Source organism: Bos javanicus, chromosome 4, assembly GCF_032452875.1.
Source record: "Bos javanicus breed banteng chromosome 4, ARS-OSU_banteng_1.0, whole genome shotgun sequence".
NCBI classification, from domain to species: Eukaryota; Metazoa; Chordata; class Mammalia; order Artiodactyla; family Bovidae; genus Bos; species Bos javanicus.
The window spans coordinates 90,161,403-90,185,456 of NC_083871.1; the positions used below are offsets into that span (position 1 = coordinate 90,161,403).

General features: G+C 37.1%; 1 long non-coding RNA gene across 1 annotated transcript in view; it reads left to right on the plus strand.

Annotated features, from left to right (window-relative positions):
• Window positions 1-24,054, plus strand: part of LOC133246820 (uncharacterized) — an 82,355-nt gene that overhangs the window by 23,825 nt on the left and 34,476 nt on the right. Inside the window, exon 2 of the long non-coding RNA XR_009736192.1 lies at window positions 4,314-4,381. This is a non-coding gene — a long non-coding RNA (uncharacterized LOC133246820). The remainder of the gene's footprint in view (window positions 1-4,313; window positions 4,382-24,054) is intronic.

Below are 24,054 nucleotides of genomic sequence, written 5' to 3' on the forward strand. Positions count from 1 at the left end.
AATCATTTGAATATCTCACATTAGTATTTCTTAAAGATTCATAATAGCCTTTTTACTATGAAAATTAACCCGTTATTAATATTGTATGTTATTTGGTATATTTTTACAATGAAAAAATTTAATTGATGTATATTGTAGTTTCCATTCTTATTAGATTTTTAAAATAACATGCGTCTTTGCAAGAGACTTTGAATGCTTTATTCACGTTCTACTCTTTGAATGAACCATGTTGTATTGCAGTTATCTATTACTTTTATGTTGGTAGTTTTACTCATGCCAGGGTTAAAAATTTATTTTTATTGTGTTTAGCAAAATAATTCCTTATGATTTTTTCTTAATACACTCTGTAGATATACTTTTCCATTCACTTTTGTTTTCTTCTTTATTTCCACTGAATTAGCTTAGCTTGTGGTTTATCTATTGTTTTTCCCATTTGCATTTTCAACAAATCATTGATTCATTTATTAGTTCTGATTTTCTGTTTTCTAGTTCATTAATTTAAGCTTTTATATTATAGTGTGTAGATTTATCCTTCAATTTTCCTTGTTCTATTTTTTCTGTATTTTTATCTAACTCCTTGGATTTATTTATTTATTTTTAATTTTATTTTATTTTTAAACTTTACAATATTGTATTAGTTTTGCCAAATATCGAAATGAATCCGCCACAGATATACCTGTGTTCCCCATCCTGAACCCTCCTCCCTCCTCCCTCCCCATACCCTCCCTCTGGGTCGTCCCAGTGCATGCAGCCCCAAGCATCCCGTATCATGCATCGAACCTGGACTGGCGACTCATTTCATACATGATATTATACATGTTTCAATGCCATTCTCCCAAATCTCCCCACCCTCTCCCTCTCCCACAGAGTCCATAAGACTGATCTATGCATCAGTGTCTCTTTTGCTGTCTCGTACATAGGGTTGTTGTTACCATCTTTCTAAATTCCATATATATGCGTTAGTATACTGTATTGGTGTTTTTCTTTCTGGCTTACTTCACTCTGTATAATAGGCTCCAGTTTCATCCACCTCATTAGAACTGATTCAAATGTATTCTTTTTAATGGCTGAGTAATACTCCATTGTGTATATGTACCACAGCTTTCTTATCCATTTGCAGCCCTTCTTAGTTTGCATTCAGAAAAGAAAGTTTGCTTTCTATTTTTATATTCTAAATTCTAAAAAAAATAATTTTGTTTCTTTTATATTTATTTATATATTTATACTTTAAATGTTAAATTTATAAATTAAATATAAATTTTCTAAATACATTTATATTTTATTTGTTTTTTAATTCTGATGGAAATAAATTGTATTCTAATTAATATTTGTGTCTATTATTCTCCTTTCATTTCCTGTAGTTTTTATTCATGCATATTGAAGATCTTTGTTTGATTTTAAAGTCACTATAAAGTCTCCTTATTACAACCATCATGATTCTATCTCAACTTTTTCTTCGTGTGGTTCAGTCACTCAGTTGTGTCTTACTCTTTGCAATCCCATGGACTACAGCATCTCAGGCTTCCCTGTCCTTCACCATCTCCCAGAGTCTGCTCAAATTCCTGTCCATTGAGTTGGTAATGCCATCCAACTATTTCATCCATTGTCACCTTCTCCTGCCTACAGTCTTTCCCAGAATGAGGGCCTTTCCCAGTAATGTGGCTCTTCTCATCAGATGGCCAAAGTACCAGAACCCCAGCTTCAGCATTAGTCCTTCCAATGAATATCCAGGGCTGATCTCCCCCAGGATCAATGGGCATGATCTCCTTGTGGTCCAAAGAACCCCCACGAGTTCCTCTAGCACCATAATTCAAAAGCATCAAGTCAGGCACTCAGCACTCTCCACCGTCCAACTCTCACATCTGCACGTGACTGTACCAGAAAAACCATACCCCTGACTTTGCTCAATTTTTAGATTTTTCTTAATTATTTTTTATTACTATGATATTGAGATATTTGGGAAAATACTTATGACATATTTTCATGATTCAATTTATCATTTTTTTTAGAATACCCTTCTTTTTCTTGAGAAAAGTTTATCTCTCCCCTTAAGTTCAAACTGTTGATGTAAGATTATGCTTCTTGTTTTCTTTTTATTTGCATTTTCTGGATATGTCTTTAACCATCCTATGACTTACAAGTTTCTTGCTTCAGTTTTAACTTTGTCTCATATTTAACAAATAATTATTTTGTTCTTTGAACTGCTGACTACCAACATATATGTATACACGTGAGGGTATGTCTAGGTTTGCATTATTTCTTTCTTTCAATCTTCCTTTATAATCTTTGCTTGATTTGCATTGTTTTTGTCTTGTATTTCTTATATATTTCCCTCTGAATATTTGGGGGCTTACCCTTGGTACTTCTTTTCATCATTATATTTATTGCTTTATACGCAATATCAACTTTTATATAATGCTACATATTAATTATTTGGTGTGAATGATATTACACGTAAAGAATTAACAGTTTCTATTTTCTCCTTCCCATTCCACCTCAGGTTCTAGTTGGGCCCCTTGTATTTTGTATTTCTTTTATCACAGTATTTAAATCTGGCTTCATAGAATTTCATGGATAGGTTGGAAGAGAGGCCCTTTTAAAATATAACAAAATTCTGATTGTTTAGAACTTGTAAATTATTATTTAAAATTCCTGGTGATGCTAACATGTAGCTAGTGTTGTAAAATGACAGTAGATAATTTTTAGAGCATTAAAAAAAAAAGGAATCCTCACCAGCCGCTATTCCTGGATGTGGCTTCACAGCTTCTTGTTAAGTAGGAAATCTCTGTAGTTCATGATCAAGGTGTGACGAGTGCAGTGGTTCATCTGTGTGTGTGTGTGTTTGTATGTGTGTGTGTGTGTGTCCACATGTCTACATGTTTGTATGTAAGCATTTTTCTAGTATGATTTAGTTGTTAATGCTTTTCAGATGATATAGTTTGGCCGATCCAGGACATCATGCTATTTGGTTTAATTTTCCCTTTACAACCCCAACAACTGCTTTTTACAGAAGTAGTTTGTGCATTTGTTTATACAGATACCCTCAGCCAACTCTCAGAACTGCTAAATAAGTTTCAAGTTTTAACTCCTTTCAAGAAGGCTATTACAGCAAGTTCCTACAGCACAACTTTGAAATTCCAAGCAAGAAATACTTGGTTTTGACCCTACTTTTGAGGCCTTTTGGTCTACTTGACCTGAAAGATCTGCTTGTCCTGTGTTCTCCGAGGTGGTCTCATTCACCTAGTACCCTTACTTGCCCTTTTTACATGGCACATAGGGTTACAGGTATTGGCTAGTTCTTTAAAAAAAAATTTTTTTTCTCTGCTTCTCATTTACCTTTATTCCAGTGGTTTCAGAGCAGAGTGGGGTTAGAGAGAAATGTGCTTGGTCATATGAGTGTTTAAGAATTGTGAAAAGTGATTTTAAGCACCTTTAATTATAATAATTTCTCTTCAAGTATCTTCTTTCCCTAAATCCCTTTGATCACAGTTCCAGGTTCAATATTTGCTTTTTGTTGGATAACCAATAGATATTGCCTGGGTTAATGTATAGGATATGAACACATTCAAAATCTGGAAACATTTGTCTAATTTTTATATCAATCTTCAGCTCCCCTTTGTTTAGAAAATGAAAACAAAGATTGTTACTGAGTTTTGCTTGTTTAGTATTTAAAAGATTTCCCCTTAAATCTCCTTCAATATATCAACTTTCTGAAATATAGAATAAAATATTAAGATGCTGGCATATATTAATATATTTTTCATAAATTAAAAGACCATTTACCCTTTGTAGACAATCATTTATTTAAAGCATATCAAGTGCTACCACTGACTTTCATCTTTATGAGAACAACTATAAGAACTCATACATTTATATTTACAGAAATAAAAAGTCATAGAGCTTATAGTAAAATGATATACATAATTGCTAATAACTGTTGATCATGTATTAAATGCCAAGCACCATGCCAAGCAGTATGTTTATGTCATTTTGTTTAATCTCCTCAACAATTAAGACATATTTGTTCTTTCATCTAAGAAAAATTATAAGTGCTGTGCTGGAGGATGAAATTATATTAAAGATAAGAATAAGGATTTTAAACAAGAAGATGGAACAATCTTTCTTAAAGTCTGTCATTCCAGCTGCCAAATGATATCAGATGAAGAAGAAATGTATAACAGAAAATTCAGGATAAGATAAAGCATTATATTTTTATAAGAATAATCAGAAAACACTTCAAAAAATTTTTAAAGTGTTATGAGGAATAGATTGATGTAAACAATTTTATGAATAATATTCCTGTCACTCTGTAGGCAATACCTCTAAGGGAAGACTGAGCAGAAAAGGAGTGATGAGCCATGATACTGTTGCCTTGTTCTGGGTAAGTGATCATGATAGTCTGGGCTGGGATTTAAACAGAGAAGTTAAGAGAAATTAATCACACGTGTACAGTTACCCAAGTCCAAGGTAAGAGAAACCCAAGTAAGATGGTAGGTATTGCAAGAGGGCATCAGAGGGCAGACACACTGAAACCATAATCACACGGACCACAGCATTGTCTAACTCAAGGAAACTAAGCTATGCTGTATGGGGCTACCCAACATGGGCAGGTCATGGTGGAGAGGTCTGACAGAATGTGGTCCACTAGAGAAGGGAATGGCAACCACTTCATTATTCCTGCCTTGAGAACCCCATGAACAGTATGAAAAGGCAAAATGATAGGATACTGAAAGAGGAATTCCCCAGGTCAGTATGTGCCCAATGTGCTACTGGAGATCAGTGGAGAAATAACTGCAGAAAGAATGAAGGGTTGGAGCCAAAGCAAAAACAATACCCAGTTGTGGTTGAGACTGGCGATAGAAGAAAGATCCAATGCTGTAAAGAGCAATATTGCATAGGAACCTGGACTGTCAGGTCCATGAATCAAGGCAAATTGGAAGTGGTCAAATAGGAGATGGCAGGAGTGAACGTCGACATTCTAGGAATCAGCGAACTAAAATGGACTGGAAATGGTGAATTTAACTCAGATGACCATTATATCTACTACTATGGGCAGGAATCCCTCAGAAGAAATGGAGTAGCCATCATGGTCAACAAAAGAGTCTGAAATGCAGTACTTGGATGCAATCTCAAAAATGACAGAATGATCTCTGTTCATTTCCAAGGCAAACCATTCAATATCATGGTAATCTAAGTCTATGCCCCAACCAATAATGCTGAAGAAGCTGAAATTGAGTGGTTCTATGAAGACCTACAAGACCTTTTAGAACTAACACCCAAAAAAGATGTCCTTTTCATTATAGCGGACTGGAATGCAAAAATAGGAAGTCAAGAAACACCTGGAGTAGCAGGCAAATTTGGCCTTGGAATACGGAATGAAGCAGGGCAAAGGCTAATAGAGTTTTGCCAAGAGAATGCACTGGTCATAGCAAACACCCTCTTCCAACAACACAAGGGAAGACCCTACACATGGACATCACCAGATGGTTAACACCGAAATCAGATTGATTATATTCTTTGCAGCCAAAGAAGGAAAAGCTCTATACAATCAGCAAAAACAAGACCAGGAGCTGACTGTGGCTCAGATAATGAACTTCTTATTGCCAAATTCAGACTTAAAATTGAAGAAAGTAAGGAAAACCACTAGACCATTCAGATATGACCTAAATCAAATCCCTTATGATTATACAGTGGAAGTGAGAAATAGATTTAAGGGACTAGATCTGATAGAGTGCCTGATGAACTATGGACTGAGGTTCGTGACACTGTACAGGAGACAGGAATTAAGACCATCCCCGTGGAAAAGAAATGCAAAAAAGAAAAATGGCTGTCTGGGAGGCCTTACAAATAGCTGAGAAAAGAAGAGAAGCAAAAAGCAAAGGATAGACGGAAAAATATAAGCATCTGAATGCAGAGTTCCAAAGAATAGCAAGGAGAGATAAGAAAGCTTTCCTCAGTGATCAATGCAAAGATATAGAGGAAAACAACAGAATGGGAAAGACTAGAGATCTCTTCAAGAAAATTAGAGATACCAAGAAATATTTAATGCAAAGATGGGCACAATAAAGGACAGAAATGGTATGGACCTAACAGAAGCAGAAGATATCAAGAAGAGGTGGCAAGAATACATAGAAACAGTACAAAAAAGATCTTCACACCCAAGATAAACACGATGGTGGATCACTTACCTAGAATGAGACATTCTGGAATGTGAAGTCAAGTGAGCCTAAGAAAGCATCACTACGAACAAAGCTAGTGGAGGTGAAGGCATTCCAGTAGAGCTATTTCAAATCCTGAAAGACGATGCTGTGAAAGTGCTACACTCAATATGCCAGAAAATTTGGAAAACTCAGCAGTGGCCACAGGACTGGAAAAGGTCAGTTTTCATTCCAATCTCAAAAAAAGGCAATGCCAAAGAATGCTGAAATTACCACACAATTGCATTCATCTCACACGCTAGTAAAGTAATGCTCAAAATTCTCCAAGCCAGGCTTCAGCAATACGTGAACTGTTAACTTCCAGATGTTCAAGCTGGTTTTAGAAGAAGCAGAGATCAAATTGCCAACATCCACTGGATCATCAAAAAAGCAAGAAATTTCCAGAAAGATATCTCTTTCTGCTTTATTGACTATGCCAAAGACTTTGACTGTGTGGATCACAATAAACTGTGGAAAATTCTGAAAGAGATGGGACTACCAGACCACCTGACCTGCCTCTTGAGCAACCTGTATGCACGACAGTGAGCAACAGTTAGAATGGGACATGGAACAACAGACTGGTTCCAAATAGGAAAAGGAGTACATCAAGGCTCTATATTGTCATCTTGCTTATTTAACTTATATGCAGAGTACATCATGAGAAATGCTGGGCTGAAAGAAGCACAAGCTGGAATCAAGATTGCCAGGAGAAATATCAATAACCTCAGATATGCAGATGACACCACCCTTATGGCAGAAAAGTAAGAGGAACTAAAAAGCCACTTGATGAAAGTGAAAGAGGAGAGTGAGAAAGTTGGCTTAAAGCTCAACATTCAGAAAACTAAGATCATGGCATCTGGTCCCATCACTTCATGGGAAATAGATGGGGAAACAGTGGCAGACTTTATTTTAGGGGGCTCCAAAATCACTGTAGATGGTGATTGTAGCCATGAAATTAAAAGACGCTTATTCCTTGGAAGGAAAGTTATGACCTACCTAGATAGCATATTAAAAAGCAGAGACATTACTCTGCCAACAAAGGTCCATCTAGTCAAGGCTATGGTTTTTCCAGTAGTCATGTATGGTTGTGAGAGTTGGACTTCGAAGAAAGCTGAGCACTGAAAAATTGATGCTTTTGAACTGTGGTGTTGGAGAAGACTCTTGAGAGTCCCTTGGACTGCAAGGAGATCCAACCAGTCCATTCTGAAGGAGGTCAGTCCTGGGTGTTCTTTGGAAGGAATGATGCTAAAGCTGAAAATTCAATACTTTCACCACCTGATGCGAAGAGTTGACTCATTGGAAAAGACTCTGATGCTGGGAGGGATTGGGGGCAGGAGGAGAAGGGGACGACAGAGGATGAAATGGCTGGATGGCATCACCGACTGGATGGACATGGGAGTTGGTGATGGACAGGGAGGCCTGGCGTGCTGCAATTCATGGGGTTGCAAAGAGTCGGACACAACTGAGTGACTAAAATTAACTGAACTGAATTAAACAGTTAGAGAAGAATGTGATTACAGAAAGGATTATTGAGTTAATAACTTAAGCACTTGGGTAAGGGTGTTGTTGCTTTTACTGACATTGGAAAGATTGGAATTTAGAGGGATGTCCTAGAAAATAGGACACTTAAAATACATCTGACTGCATGACTCCCAAGAAGAAATCTTAATGATGTAAATCTGACATGCAGAGTTTTAGTTCTGAAGATTAGGCTTGGGTAGAGACTTTTATTCTGGAACTATCAAGTGGAGAGAGTGTAGAGAGAAAAGAAAGGACTTTTGAATTGATCCTGAATGTATTATCATAGTAATCACTTACCTGCGATCTGTGGTTGTTACCAGTTCCTTGGGAAGAAGGGCACAAGGCACTTATCCAGATCTCCAGGACAAAGACAAGGTGTCCCTAGGCTGAAAACACACCTTGTGACATTAGTAAAGAGAGATTTCCATGGAATCTGATGGTCGTCACTCCTGTGGGGGATTTCATTCCTAGTGTGATGCCGTCATGAAACTTAAAGGCTGGGATGGTTTGCCTTTCAGGCAGGGAGACTGTTGTTATGTCTCATGCTTTATACAGTATGTTCATTGTAGGAAATTATTTTCTTGCATTGTACATTTTGGTATTTTTCTTTAAGTCATCGTTATTCTAAAGTTAGAAAAATTGGAAAGTATATTCTGCTGTATCCATTTCGAAAGTAACCGGACTAAAGCTTTACTTGCCAGTTTAAAATGTAAGTATAAGCATATTTTTAGAATAAAAATGTGAGTTTGGAGTAGCAGTATGTGATGAAGAACTTCAAAGGACCCAAAAGAATGTGCTTTAATTACTAAAGTTATATATAAAAAAATACCCTAAGATTACCTCATTTCACATTTATCTTTTCCTTTTGAGTAATGTTATTTAACATGTGACAGTGGAAACTACATTATGTTTTTGAATATTAACAAAGCATTTAACAAATATTTCGTGCTATCCTTGTAAGCAAACTGAGACATATGTACTGAATATTAGTAGAATATGGTGCCTTCTTAACTAATGGAATAATCATGCCAAATGTGTGTAATTATCTGTCAGCATCAACCAGAAAGGAACATTTTAGTAGTGATGTTGTGAAACTCTGTTATGAATTTCATTAACTTTAATATTTTGATAATATATTATTATTATTAAACCAGTTTATTAGCTTATTATTTTAGTAGTGTTTCAATAATATACAAATAAAGCTGAGAAGGATTATTTGAACTTTTATTTTTCAAAACTAATTTAATTATGGTCAGGAAAGTTATAAACTAGCCAAACATTTTTGCCCAGTAAATACTCAGAACTGCGTCTTTTGTGTGTATATGCTGCTGCTGCTGCTAAGTCGCTTCAGTCATGTCCGACTCTGTGTGACCCCACAGATGGGAGCCCACTAGGCTCCTCCATCCCTGGAATTCTCCAGGCAAGAATACTGGAGTGGGTTGCCATTTCCTTCTCCAATGTGTGTATATGTGTATGTTTAAATATGAGTAGAGACATTACTTTGCCAACAAAGGTCCGTCTAGTCAAGGCTATGGATTTTCCCAGTGGTCATGTATGGATGTGAGAGTTGGACTGTGAAGAAAGCTGAGTGCCGAAGAACTGATGCTTTTGAACTGTGGTGTTGGAGAAGACTCTTGAGAGTCCCTTGGACTGCAAGGAGATCCAACCAATCCATTCTGAAGGAGATCAGCCCTGGGATTTCTTTGGAAGGAATGATGCTAAAGCTGAAACTCCAGTACTTTGGCCACCTCATGCGAAGAGTTGACTCATTGGAAAAAACTCTGATGCTGGGAGGGATTGGGGCCAGGAGGAGAAGGGGAAGACAGAGGATGAGATGGCTGGATGGCATCACTGACTCGATGGACATGAGTCTGAGTGAACTCCGGGAGTTGGTGATGGACAGGGAGACCTGGCGTGCTGCAATTCATGGGGTCACAAAGAGTCGGACACGACTGAGCAACTGAACTGAACTGATCTGAAATATGAGTTAACATTTCCAGCTGAAAATTTGCTAAAAAGAGAGGAAGAGGAATGCTAAGAGTTTGGGTTGGACAAGACTTTCTAAAGACAAAGGCATGTATTGTTCGCTAGAAAAACAAGGAAATGTAAAGCAAGTCAAAGCAATGACCCAGATGGCAGAACACAGAAGGCAAGAGAGAAATGATGAGTTTGTGCATGTATGATCTCTCCAGGACTGCACGGTTTCCTTTTATTTTCTCATAAGCAGCCTGATAACACATGCTCTAGAAACTGAAATGCAGGAACCAGCTCCACATGGATGTCTTACAGGAATCTCAAATCAATATTTACAAAACCCATCTCAATGGGTTTTTTATCACCCATTCTGTGATATTCTGTCTGAATTATGTCTTGCAGAGCCTTTCCTTAGACTGGGCAAGAAATATTGGAGGTACCTATCTTCTTCATATAAACTCCCATGATTCTATATCCTACACAATTCTTGACTCTGTTTACTTCTAGTTATACCCATGCCCATTATCTTATATTATAGTATTAATAATACTACTATATGTACTGTATAATACTAATACTATATAGCAGTTGCAAATTACTTTACCAACATTCTTACTAGGAATCTTCAGTTATCCAGTATATACCTTGTACATCCTTCAGAGTAATTTGAAAATATAAATCTAATCCCCTCTTAACAATCTCTTCTTTTAGTTTGGGGATAAATATTAAAGTTAATATTGTTCACTAGGAATTTCATTATTAGGCAGGCTCTATTTGTTTACCCATCTAACTGTATTCACTTAAAAAAATTAATTCTTGTGTCTACCCATGAACAATATAGTAGATATTTTACTTCTCAAAAGGGCAAATGTCTCTCAACTTTGAAACTTAGCTTAGAGTTAGCAAAACAACAACAACAAAAATATAGACTCTGGGTCAAAAACTTAATGTGCAATTAATAATTATGAGCAAAATATGAGCCAGTTAATTTAAAAAGCAATTGGAATTGATATTATTTGTCATTTATATTTGTGTTTAATACATTATTCATCAGATTTCTCAGGTCTATCATGCTGATCACATTGTGACTCATACAAGTTGAGGAAGGTGGAGGATATATTACATGGATAACAACAGTATGGAGCAGGAAAGATGTTTCCTGGGGCTTTCTACTTCAGTGGGAAATCTGAATAGAAAGAGCTCATGAAAGCAAGACTAGGGAAAAAAAAAAAGAAACAGAGGAAGTCATTTAGTGATTTAAAGATATAAAAAATTACAGGAAGACACAAAGCTGAAAGAATAGAAGAAACTAATGCCTGGTGATTTTTGATTAGATGTGAGATATTTTAGCTTGTTGGGGGCTGGATATTTTGCATTCCTAAAAGTATTCTTGAGCTTTGTTTTGGAAGGCAGCTAAGTTATTTGGGAACAGTTTGATAATTTTGTGTTTTGAATTTAAGCTTTGTTAGCATTTAGTTCAGGGCTAATTTTGTCTCCCTAGTGACACAAAACACTCAGTGCTCTAACCGAACCCCAAGTTTTCACACACTGGCTGATGAGAACAGGAATTATTCAGTCCTGTGTGTGATCTCCTGTTATTGTCCCATATATCTCTCCAGGCTTCAGGGAGTTTTTTAATCTACACGCTTTTTCTTTTTTTAATTAAAATTTTAGTTTTAAGATAATTATAGATTCCCCAGCAGTTGGAAAAAATGACACCAAGAGAGCCCATGCATCCCTTACCCAGTGGTCCCAAAGATGACATTTGGCAAAACTATAGTGCAGGATCTCAAAGCAAGACATTGACATTGATACAAACAAGATATGAAACAAATCTGTCACTACAAGAATCTCCCAGGTTACACATTCACTTTCCACCCTGTCCTTACACCTTTCTCCGTACTTAAACTCTGGGAAACATGAACTGGCTCACCATTTCTAAAAGTTTTCACTGAGCGAATATTATATAAATGAAATCATATATTGCATAACCTTCTGTTATTGGCTTTTTTCATTCAGTGTAATTCTTAAGAGATTCATCCAGGTTGTCATGCATATCAATAATTCATTCTTTTTTATTGCTGGATACTATTCAATGGCATTAATGAACAACAGGTTTTTCTTTAAAAACTTTTAACTTATTAAAAAAAACATATATATGCATTAGTATACTGTATTGGTGTTTTTCTTTCTGGCTTACTTCACTCTGTATAATAGGCTCCAGTTTCATCCACCTCATTAGAACTGATTCAAATGTATTCTTTTTAATGGCTGAGTAATACTCCATTGTGTATATGTACCACAGTTTTCTTATCCATTCATCTGCTGATGGACATCTAGGTTGCTTCCATGTCCTGGCTATTATAAACAGTGCTGGTTTGGGAGAATGGCATTGAAACATGTATAATATCATGTATGAAACGAGTTGCCAGTCCAGGTTCGATGCACGATACTGGATGCTTGGGGTTAGTGCACTGGGACAACCCAGAGGGATGGTATGGGGAGGGAGGAGGGAGGAGGGTTCAGGATGGGGAACACATGTGTACCTGTGGCGGATTCATTTTGATATTTGGCAAAACTAATACAATTTGTAAAGTTTAAAAATTAAATAAAATTAAAAAAAAAAAAAAACAATTCACCCATTCCTGAGTTAAAAGCAGCATCTTTGTTTGTTTGTTTGTTTTTAACCAGTCACTGGCTGAAGGCCATCTGGGTTGATTATTTGTATTTTTGACTCATAAAAGAAGACTGCTGTGAACAAATGTGTCCAGGTTTTTGTGTGGCTATAAAGTATAATTTCTCTGGAATATATACAGAAGAATGCAGTTACTGGATCACATGACAGTTTCAAGTTTAGTTATTTAAGAAACTAACAAATAGTTTTTCAGATTAGCAAGGTTCCCGATGTACCCACAATAAATGAGATAATAATCTTCAGCAGAGTATCACAGATTTTCAGAACATCAATGATGAAAAAGATTATTGATGGTTAAGAATGGAGAACAATACTTTAAGATTTAACAGGCCATCTGAGTTTAGTAAATAGATCATATTGTCCAAAACAACGAATTACTCAAATAACATGTGGAGTGTGGCGTTCATTTCTGCAAACTGTGGTTTAATAAGGAGCTCAAAAAAATGAGAAAGCCAAAGTGTAGGAGAGAAATAGTTTAGGTATAAAGATAATGTATAGCCTGAAAAATGAAGAAGAGATTTGGGTATGGTGTGTGTGTGTGTAGGCAGATGAGTGTCCCCGTCTCTCCTCATATTTATATTTTCTAAAAGCCTTCTGAAGTCAGTATTATTTTTTGTACAATGAATATAGAAGTAGAAATGATAAGAATTCTGCCCCAAAAGAAAGGAATAATACCAGTGGCTCATCAGAGAAACAACCATATGGTTATTTCACTTTTTAAGTTTTTTTTGAAATGATACAAGTGAAATCCAATTTTAACAAGTAGAACTCCTTACTGCCAAATTCAGACTGAAATTGAAGAAGTGGAGAAAACCACAGGATCATTCAGGTATGACCTAAATCAAATCCCTTATGACTATACAGTGGAAGTGAGAAATAGATTTAAGGGACTAGATCTGATAGAGTGCCTGATGAACTATGGGTGGAGGTTCATGACATTGTACAGGAGACAGGAATTAAGATCATCTCCAAGAAAAAGAAATCCAAAAAAGCAAAATGGCTATTTGAGGAGGCCTTACAAATAGCTGTGAAAAGAAGAGAAGTGAAAATAAAAGGAGAAAAGGAAAGATACACCCATTTGAATGCAGAGTTCCAAAGAATAGCAAGGAGGGCTAAGAAAGCCTTCCTCAGAGATCAATGCAAAGAAATAGAGGAAAACAATAGAAAGGGAAAGACTAGAGATCTCTTCAAGAAAATTAGAGATACCAAGAAATATTTAATGCAAAGATTGGCACAATAAAGGACAGAAATGGTATGGACCTAACAGAAGCAGAACATATTAAGAAGAGATGGCAAGAATACACAGAAGAACTGTACAAAAAAGGTCTTCATGACCCAGACAATCACAATGGTGTAATCACTCACCTAGAGCTAGACATCCTGGAATGTGAAGTCAAGTGGGCCTTAGAAAGCATCACTACGAACAAAGCTAGTGGAGGTGATGGAATTCCAGTTGAGCTATTTCAAATCCTGAAAGATGACGCTGTGAAAGTGCTGCACTCAATATGCCAGCAAATTTGGAAAACTCAGGAGTGGCCACAAGACTAGAAAAGGTCAGTTTTCATTCCAATGCCAAAGAAAGACAATGCCAAAGAATGCTCAAACTACCCCACAATTGCACTCATCTCACATGCTAGTAAAGTAATGCTCAAAATTCTCCAAGCCAGGCTTTATCAATATGTGAACAGTGAACTTCCTGATGTTCAAGCTGGTTTTAGATAAGGCAGAGGAACCAGAGATCAAATTGCCAACATCCACTGGATCATGGAAAAAGCAAGAGAGTTCCAGAAAAAACATCTATTTCTGCTTTATTGACTATGCCAAAGCCTTTGACTGTGTGGATCACAATAAACTGTGGAAAATTCTGAAAGAGATGGGAATACCAGACCACCTGACCTGCCTCTTGAGAAATCTGTATGCAGGTCAGGAAGTAACAGTTAGAAGTGGACATGGAACAACAGACTGGTTCCAAATAGAAAAAGGAGTTCATCAAGGCTGTATATTGTCATCCTGCTTATTTAAATGATATGCAGACTACATCATGAGAAACGCTGGGCTAGAGGAAGTACAAGCTGCAATCAAGATTGCTGGGAGAAATATCAATAACCTCAGATATGGAAATGACACCATCCTTATGGCAGAAAGTGAAAAAGAACTAAAGATCCTTTTGATGAAAGTGAAAGAAGAGAGTGAAAAAGTTGGCTTAAAGCTCAACATTCAGAAAATGAAGATCATGGCATCCGATCCCATCACTTCATGGCAAGCAGATGGGGAAACAGTGGAAACAGTGTCAGACTTTATTTTTCTGGGCTCCAAAATCATTGCATATGGTGATTGCAGCCACGAAATTAAAAGACGCTTACTCCTTGGAAGGAAAGTTATGACCAACCTAGACCACATATTAAAAAGTAGAGACTTTACTTTGCCAACAAAGGTCCATCTAGTCAAGGCTATGATTTTTCCAGTAGTCATATACGTATGTGAGATTTGGACTATAAAAAAAGCTAAGCACTGAAGAATTGATGCTTTTGAACTGTGGTGTTGGAGAAGACTCTTGAGAGTCCCTTGGACTGCAAGGAGATCCAACCAGTCCATCCTGAAAGAGACCAGTCCTGGGTGTTCATTGGAAGGACTGATGTTGAAGCTGAACTCCAATACTTTGCCCACCTGATTCAAAGAGCTGACTCATTTGAAAAGACCCTGATGCTGGGAAAGATTGAGGGCAGGAGGAGAAGGGGCCGACAGAGGATGAGATGGTTGGATGACATCACTGCCTATAGATATAGGTTTGGGTGAACTCCAGGAGTAGGTGATGGACCAGGGAGGCCTGGTGTGCTGTGGTTCATGGGGTTGCAGAGAGTCAGACACTACTAGGTGACTGAACTGAACTGAACACTATTTAATTACAGTAAAATTTTATAATATCTGTAATGAACATATTGTCAGAATGACATCATAGCTTTAGAACTTGATGATGAAGTGTGGCTCAGACTATCTTCTTTATAATAGACTGGAATGAAATTTGGTTTTATCTCAAGAAGAAAAGTACTGCCCACATATAAAATTCACCCTTGAAGCTTCCTCTAAGTGATAAGAGGGGTTACTTTATTTTTATGGACTATTTGTGAATTTATTTTTAAAATAGCTTGATAGATTTGGGGATTTTGAAATGGGTGTAAGGCTGAAAGGTAATGTCATTTTTCTAGGAAGGCACAGAAGTCAAATGCAGTTAAGTTTACTTTGGTTCTTTGCCTTGCCACAAATAAAAAAACCTGCCACATCGTATTATTAGCACAGCACTGTTTATAGGGGAAAACTTCAACACTGAGATTGACAGAGAAGTTTTGCGCCATAGAGGATTTTGCTTTGACAACATTTCCTGATCACCCCATAAGAAAGCCATATTATAACAGGGGTCCACATGTAAATTTTATTAGTGCTAGTTAAGTAAGAAAGACTTTGAGTTCAGTTCATTTCAGTTCAGTCGTGTCCAACTCTTTGCAACCCAATGGATCGCAGCATGCCAGGCCTCCCTGTCTATCACCAACTCCCGAAGTTCACTCAAACTCATGTCCATCAAGTCACTGATGCCATCCAGCCATCTCATCCTCTGTCATCCCCTACTCCTCTTGCCCCCAATCCCTCCCAGCATCAGGGTCCTTTCAAATGAGTCAACTCTTCGCATCAGGTGGCCGAAGTATTGGAGTTTCAGTTTTAGCATCCTTCCAATGAACACCAGGACTGGTCTCTTTTAGGATGGACTGGTTGGATCTCCTTGCAGTCCAAGGGACTCTCAAGAGTCTTCTCCAACACCACAGTTCAAAAGCATCAATTCTTCGGCGCTCAGCTTTCTTCACAGTCCAACTCTCACATCCATACATGACCACCGGAAAAACCATAGCCTTGACTACATGGACCTTTGTTGGCAAAGTAATGTCTCTGTTTTTCAATATGCTATCTAGGTTGGTCATAACTTTCCTTCCAAGGAGTAAGTGTCTTTTAATTTCATGGCTGCAGTCACCATCTGCAGTGATTTTGGAGCCCCCAAAAATAACATCTGACACTGTTTCCACTGTTTCCCCATTTATTTGCCATGAAGTGATGGGACCAGATGCCATGATCTTCGTTTTCTGAATGTTGAGCTTGAAGCCCACTTTTTCAATCTCCTCTTTAACTTTCATCAAGAGGCTTTTTAGTTCCTCTTCACTTTCTGCCATAAGGGTGGTGTCATTTGCATATCTGAGGTTATTGATATTTCTCCCAGCAATCTTGATTCCAGCTTGTGTTTCTTCCAGCCCAGAGTTTCTCATGATATACTCTGCATATAAGTTAAATAAGCATGGTGACAATATACATTTTCTTATTTGGAACCAGTCTTTACCTATATTGAAATTTGTTTATGGTAGTCTAACTGATTAAATATTCAGGGCAAGAAATCATTTTCAATGATATATCTTATGTTATATGTAAAAGAGTTGGAAGTCTATGTTATAACCCCAGTTCTGCCACCAACTGATTGTGACCTTAAGAAAGTATATCTATTCATTATTAAAATTACCTTTTAAGTAAAGCATGTTTTAATATTTGTCATTTTAATGGGAGGTTGTTGTAAAGATATCATCTGTGTGTATATTACCATGATAGGTATTGCGATCCGTGTCAGAATTTGTAAATGCTTCATGTATATGGAGCCTGGTAGGCTTCAGTCCATGGGGCCATGAAGAGTCGGACACGACTGAGCGACTTCACTTTTACTTTTCACTTTCATGCACAGAGAAGGAAATGGCAACCCACTCCAGTGTTCTTGCCTCAAGAATCCCAGGGACGGGAGAGCCTGGTGGGCTGCCGTCAATGGGATCACACAAGTCGGACACGACTGAAGCGACGCAGCAGCAGCAGCAGCATGTATATTCTTATCCCACGATGAAGAACTTCCATAACTATCAATTACAGTTATTATAACTAGTTTGAATATATTTTTCATATTTGAGTGTAATGGGCTTCAAATTCTGTGTATATTCATGATTATTTTCAAATATTAAATCTTCAAATACAGACCCATATGCTCTGTGTTGTTAGTTTCACATGTATTCAAGAATATAGCTCTAACAGAGGAATTAGGACCTACGTCCTTCAGAGTCAAGAATTCTACAAAGAAAATACAATTAGTTGCTATTGGTTTTTTATTATGTAGACTCTACCATTTTTTTTGTTAGTTAAAATTATAATCTGAAATATACATGCTATACATATCTAACTCCTCAAAATTAGTTAGTAAATAATGTTTAGCTTTTCTGATTGCTTTATTCTTTTCTGAATTCTATGTGGTCTTAGTTTTCTTTTTCTTTATTTTTAGCTTTTTAAATTTTATTTTATTTTTTAACTTTACAATATTGTATTGGTTTTGCCATATATCAAAATGAATCCACCACAGGTATACATGTGTTCCCCATCATGAACCCTCCTCCCTCCTCCCTCCCCATACCATCACTCTGGGTCATCCCAGTGCACCAGCCCCAAGTATCCAGCATTGTGCATTGAACCTGGACTGGCGATTAGTTTCATATATGATAGTATACATGTTTCAATGCCATTTTCCCAAATCATCCCGCCCTCAGCCTCTCCCACAGAGTCCAAAAGACTCTTCTATACATCAGTGACTCTTTTGCTGTCTCGTACACAGGGTTATTGTTACCATCTTTCTAAATTCCATATATATGCGTTAGTATTCTGTATTGGTGTTTTTCTTTCTGGCTTACTTCACTCTGTATAATAGGCTCCAGTTTCATCCACCTCATTAGAACTGATTCAAATGTATTCTTTTTAATGGCTGAGTAATACTCCATCATGTATATGTACCACAGCTTTCTCATCCACTCATCTGCTTATGGACATCTAGGTTGCTTCCATGTCCTGGCTATTATGAACAGTGCTGTGATGAACATCGGGGTACACGTGTCTCTTTCCCTTCTGGTTTCCTCAGTGTGTATGCCCAGCAGTGGGATTGCTGGATCATAAGGCAGTACTATTTCCAGTTTTTTAAGGAATCTCCACACTGTTCTCCATAGTGGCTGTACTAGTTTGCATCCCCACCAGCAGTGTAAGAGGGTTCCCTTTTCTCCACACCCTCTCCAGCATTTATTGCTTGTAGACTTTTGGATCGCAGCCATTCTGACTGGCGTGAAATGGTACCTCATAGTGGTTTTGATTTGCATTTCTCTGATAATGAGTGATGTTGAGCATCTTTTCATGTGTTTGTTAGCCATCTGTATGTCTTCTTTGGAGAAATGTCTATTTAGTTCTTTGGCCCATTTTTTGATTGGGTCATTTATGTTTCTGGAGTTGAGCTGTATGAGTTGGTTGTATATTTTTGAGATTAGTTGTTTGTCAGTTGCTTCATTTGCTATTATTTTCTCCCATTCTGAAGGCTGCCTTTTCACCTTGCTAATAGTTTCCTTTGATGTGCAGAAGCTTTTAAGTTTAATTAGGTCCCATTTGTTTATTTTTGCTTTTATTTCGAATATTCTGGGAGGTGGATCATAAAGGATCCTGCTGTGATGTATGTCGGTGAGTGTTTTGCCTATGTTCTCCTCTAGGAGTTTTACAGTTTCTGGTCTTACGTTTAGATTGTCAATCCATTTTGAGTTTATTTTTGTGTATGGTGTTAGAAAGTGCTCTAGTTTCATTCTTTTACAAGTGGTTGACCAGTTTTCCCGGCACCACTTGTTAAAGAGATTGTCTTTAATCCATTGTATATTCTTGCCCCCTTTGTCAAAGGTAAGGTGTATATATGTGCATGAATTTGTCTCTGGGCTTTCTATTTTGTTCCATTGATCTATATTTCTGTCTTTGTGCCAGTACCATACTGTCTTGATGATGGTGGCTTTGTAATAGAGCCTGAAGTCAGGCAGGTTGATTCCTCCAGTTCCATTCTTCTTTCTCAAGATTGCTTTGGCTATTCGAGGTTTTTTGTATTTCCATACAAATTGTGAAATTATTTGTTCTAGCTCTGTGAAGAATACCGCTGGTAGCTTGATAGGGATTGCATTGAATCTATACATTGCTTTGGGTAGTATACTCATTTTCACTATATTGATTCTTCTGATCCATGAACATGGTATATTTCTCCATTTATTAGTGTCCTCTTTGATTTCTTTCACCAGTGTCAACATCCTCTGGATCGTAGAAAAAGCAAGAGAGTTCCAGAAAAACATTTATTTCTGCTTTATTGACTATGCCAAAGCCTTTGACTGTGTGGATCACAATAAACTGTGGAAAATTCTGAAAGAGATGGGAATACCAGACCACCTGATCTGCCTCTTGAGAAATTGGTATACAGGTCAGGAAGCAACAGTTAGAACTGGAAGTTGAACAACATGTTGGTTCCAAATAGGAAAAGGAGTTCATCAAGGCTGTATATTGTCACCCTGTTTATTTAACTTATATGCAGAGTACATCATGAAAAACGCTGGACTGGAAGAAACACAAGCTGGAATCAAGATTGCCGGGAGAAATATCAATAACCTCAGATATGCAGATGACACCACCCTTATGGCAGAAAGTGAAGAGGAACTAAAAAGCCTTTTGATGAAAGTGAAAGTGGAGAGTGAAAAAGTTGGCTTAAAGCTCAATATTCAGAAAACGAAGATCATGGCATCCAGTCCCACCACTTCATGGGAAATAGATGGGGAAACAGTGGAAACAGTGGCAGACTTTATTGTTCTGGGCTCCAAAATCACTGTAGATGGTGATTGCAGCCATGAAATTAAAAGACGCTTACTCCTTGGAAGGAAAGTTATGACCAACCTAGATAGCATATTCAAAAGCAGAGACATTACTTTGCCAACAAAGGTTCGTCTAGTCAAGGCTATGGTTTTTCCTGTGGTCATGTATGGATGTGAGAGTTGGACTGTGAAGAAGGCTGAGCACCGAAGAATTGATGCTTTTAAACTGTGGTGTTGGAGAAGATAAAGCTGAAACTCCAGTACTTTGGCCACCTCATGCGAAGAGTTAACTCATTGGAAAAGACTCTGATGCTGGGAGGGATTGGGGGCAGGAGGAGAAAGGGACGACAAAGGATGAGATGTCTGGATGGCATCACTGACTTGATGGATGTGAGTCTGAGTGAACTCCAGGAGTTGATGAGGGACAGGGAGGCCTGGTGTGCTGCGATTCATGGGGTCGCAAAGAGTCAGACACGACTGAGCGACTGATCTGATCTGATATAGGTCTTTAGTTTCTTTAGGTAGATATATTCCTAAGTATTTTATTCTTTTCGTTGCAATGGTGAATGAAATCGTTTCCTTAATTTCTCTTTCTATTTTCTCATTATTAGTGTATAGGAATGCAAGGGACTTCTGTGTGTTGATTTTATATCCTGTGACTTTACTATATTCATTGATTAGTTCTAGTAATTTTCTGGTGGAGTCTTTAGGGTTTTATATGTAGAGGATCATGTCATCTGCAAACAGTGAGAGTTTTACTTCTTTTCCAATGTGGATTCCTTTTATTTCTTTTTCTGCTCTGATTGCTGTGGCCAAAACTTCCAAAACTCTGTTGAATAGTAATGCTGAAAGTGGGCACCCTTGTCTTGTTCCTGACTTTAGAAGAAATGCTTTAAATTTTTTCCCATTGAGGATAATGTTTGCTGTGGGTTTGTCATACATAGATTTTATTATGTTGAGGTATGTTCCTTCTATTCCTGCTTTCTGGAGAGTTCTTATCATAAATGGATGTTGAATTTTGTCAAAGGCTTTCTCTGCATCTATTGAGATAATCATATGGTTTTTATTTTTCAATTTGTTAATGTGGTGTATTACATTGATTGATTTGCAGATATTGAAGAATCCTTGCATCCCTGGGATAAAGCCCACTTGGTCACGGTGTATAATCTTTTTAATCTGTTGTTGGATTCTGATTGCTAGAATTTTGTTGAGGATTTTTGCATCTATGTTCATCAGTGATATTGGCCTGCAGTTTTCTTTTTTTGTGGGATCTTTGTCAGGTTTTGGTATTAGGGTGATGGTGGCCTCATAGAATGAGTTTGGAAGTTTACCTTCCTCTGCAATTTTCTGGAAGAGTTTGAGTAGGATAGGTGTTAGCTCTTCTCTAAATTTTTGGTAGTTAGTTTGTTTTCTAGGATCATTTTCCTTTTGCATGAGAATTCATTTTAGTATTTTTTTTTTTAATATTGAGGGATTTTCGGGGCTGGGAGGGGGAGTTGGTAATAGATGAATAAGTTCTGAAGATCTGCTTTACTCCATCATGCCTGTAGGTAATGATACTGTATTTTATGCTTAAAATTTTGTTAATATTGATCTACTGGCTAAATTTTATTTTGTATACTTTATGTTATTTGAAACAAAGGATTTGTTTTCTTTATCTTTGAAGGAAATTTTCACTAGGCCTAGAAATCTAGGTTATCAATAATTTCATCATTTTAAAGATGTTATTTTATCAGTTGATAGCTAAATTACATACCTTTAAAGAAAACATATGATTTTCTTGCCTATGACTGGTTATATTTAAGAATCCTATGTTATAAGAATAATTTTAAAAATTACTTGTTTCCCCAGAACCTCCCTCCATCTTTCCCTCTTTCCCTACCACTTTCTTCCTTCCTTCCTTCTTCTGTCTTCTCTCTCTCTTCCTTTTTCCTTCCTTCCTTTATTTCTTCCCTCCTTCACTCCCTCCTCCTCCTCCTCTTTTCCTGTATCTCTCCCTCCATCCTTTTCGGTCTCCCTCTCCTTCATTTTTTGCTGTGTCTCCTTGGATTTGGCCTCATTCATGTTTTTAGCCCTCTATTAATAACAAATGTGAAGTCTGGAACTTGCACATGTTTTCTCCTATTTAGTGATTTCTGAACCCCAGTGTTTATATTCCCAATGCAGTGAGCTGTCTAGAAATCTCTCCACCTTTCAGATACTTCTGCTCAGTTTCTTAGTCCCTTGGCCTTGACAAACATCTTAAAAAAAAAAAAAAAACTAATGTGTAGTGTCTGTTCAACTTCTCTGTGTTACCCTTCCTTGCGATCTCAGGTCATCAGTTTCTAGATAACGTGGCAGTCTCAAACTCACTATTTGTGCCAGAATTTCCCAGAGATTGCATCAAGTTCCACTGGATTTTCCACCTGTGAGCAGAAATTTTTGTAGCATTTCTCAGCCGTTTGCCTTACTCCAAGACTTGGTCAGCATCTAAGGGCAAAATAGCATGCAGAGAGTTCTAGGTATCTCAGTGCGCTTCCCTGGTTTTCTAAGATCTGACCCCTTAATTACTGGCTGCAGTAGTAGTTATGCAATACTTTCAAAGGCTGGGCTGATTTTAACTGGTTTGCTGTACTGAACTGTGAACCAAGAAAGGAACAACAGAGGAAGTGCAACATTCTCTGCAGAGTCAGTCAATATGTAAGGATGGAATATGTGTAGCATGTTGGTAGAAAAAGGACAGTTTTACTTCAATTGGAACATGATATGGGAAAAGGTGGCATTGTTATATATGACTAGGTAATGAGGAGTCAGAATATGTAAGGAGTAGTATGCCATCCTAAATTACCTGTTTTCTTCCCTGAGTGGATTATATACTTAGAAGAGTTAGCAACCTAGCATCTCTTCTGATTATTTATTCCCCTATTGTGTCTATAATACTTTCCACTTAAAAAAAAATCTCAGTCTCTAAATTACTCTTCTAGTTCTGTGCTTCAGGTATCTGAGTCAAGTGCATTGATTTAGAGCAAAGAAACCAAGAAATAAGAAATGAAAGAGAAAAAGTAAATAGCATTACGGGAGAGCGTTTATGATTTTTACTATTGAATTTTGGCCAAAGGCAATACATTTCAAAAATATAAAATTTCAGGTTTTATTTTCAACTATGCATTTCAACTTGAAAATATTATGACAGAGAACCATTTATAAACGTAAAAACTGACAGTCTTAAGGTGCATGTAAAGCATATAAAACCATACATATGGGATCTTCCTATTAAATAATATTGCCCTGGAAACAGAAACTCTATCAGTTTTTGCTTCAATAAACAAACCAAATCTGTTTTTCCCTGGCAGGAATTTTTAACTTTTCTCAGTTTAGTTGTAAAAAATTTGCTGGCCTGAATTGCAGCTTTCTAAACTTGATAATATTTTCTTCCATTTAAACAATAGAGTAAAGACTATATAAACAATGTCTGGCAGTCACAAAATGAGTAGTGGAGAAGTAATATTGTATTTTTTGTGGGGAGTTTATAGAGTCCTTAATATTAGAAACAATCACAAATCCAAATCGTGTTTCCCAATGTTAAGTTTTGTGCCGAGGTCTCATCTATAGTAGATGTAAGAGCTACAAGATTACATGCTATAAGATTCTTCCCTAGAGGAAATGAAACAGCAGGTGCTGGAGAGCAAACATAAACTACCCATATTTTACATTGCGTTACATGAAAATGGTCTCTACAGAATCTCTCCCCAATGTCAAGGTGTTTATTGTCCAAATTTTGATTTGCACTTATTTTGTTCAGATTGCATGATTTGGGGCATTTGTTATCTTTCAGAAGATATATGTCTAGAGGTATACTTTTTTTTAAAATTTTATTTTATTTTAAAACTTTACAATATTGTATTGGTTTTGCCATATATCAAAATGAATCCGCCACAGGTATACATGTGTTCCCCATCCTGAA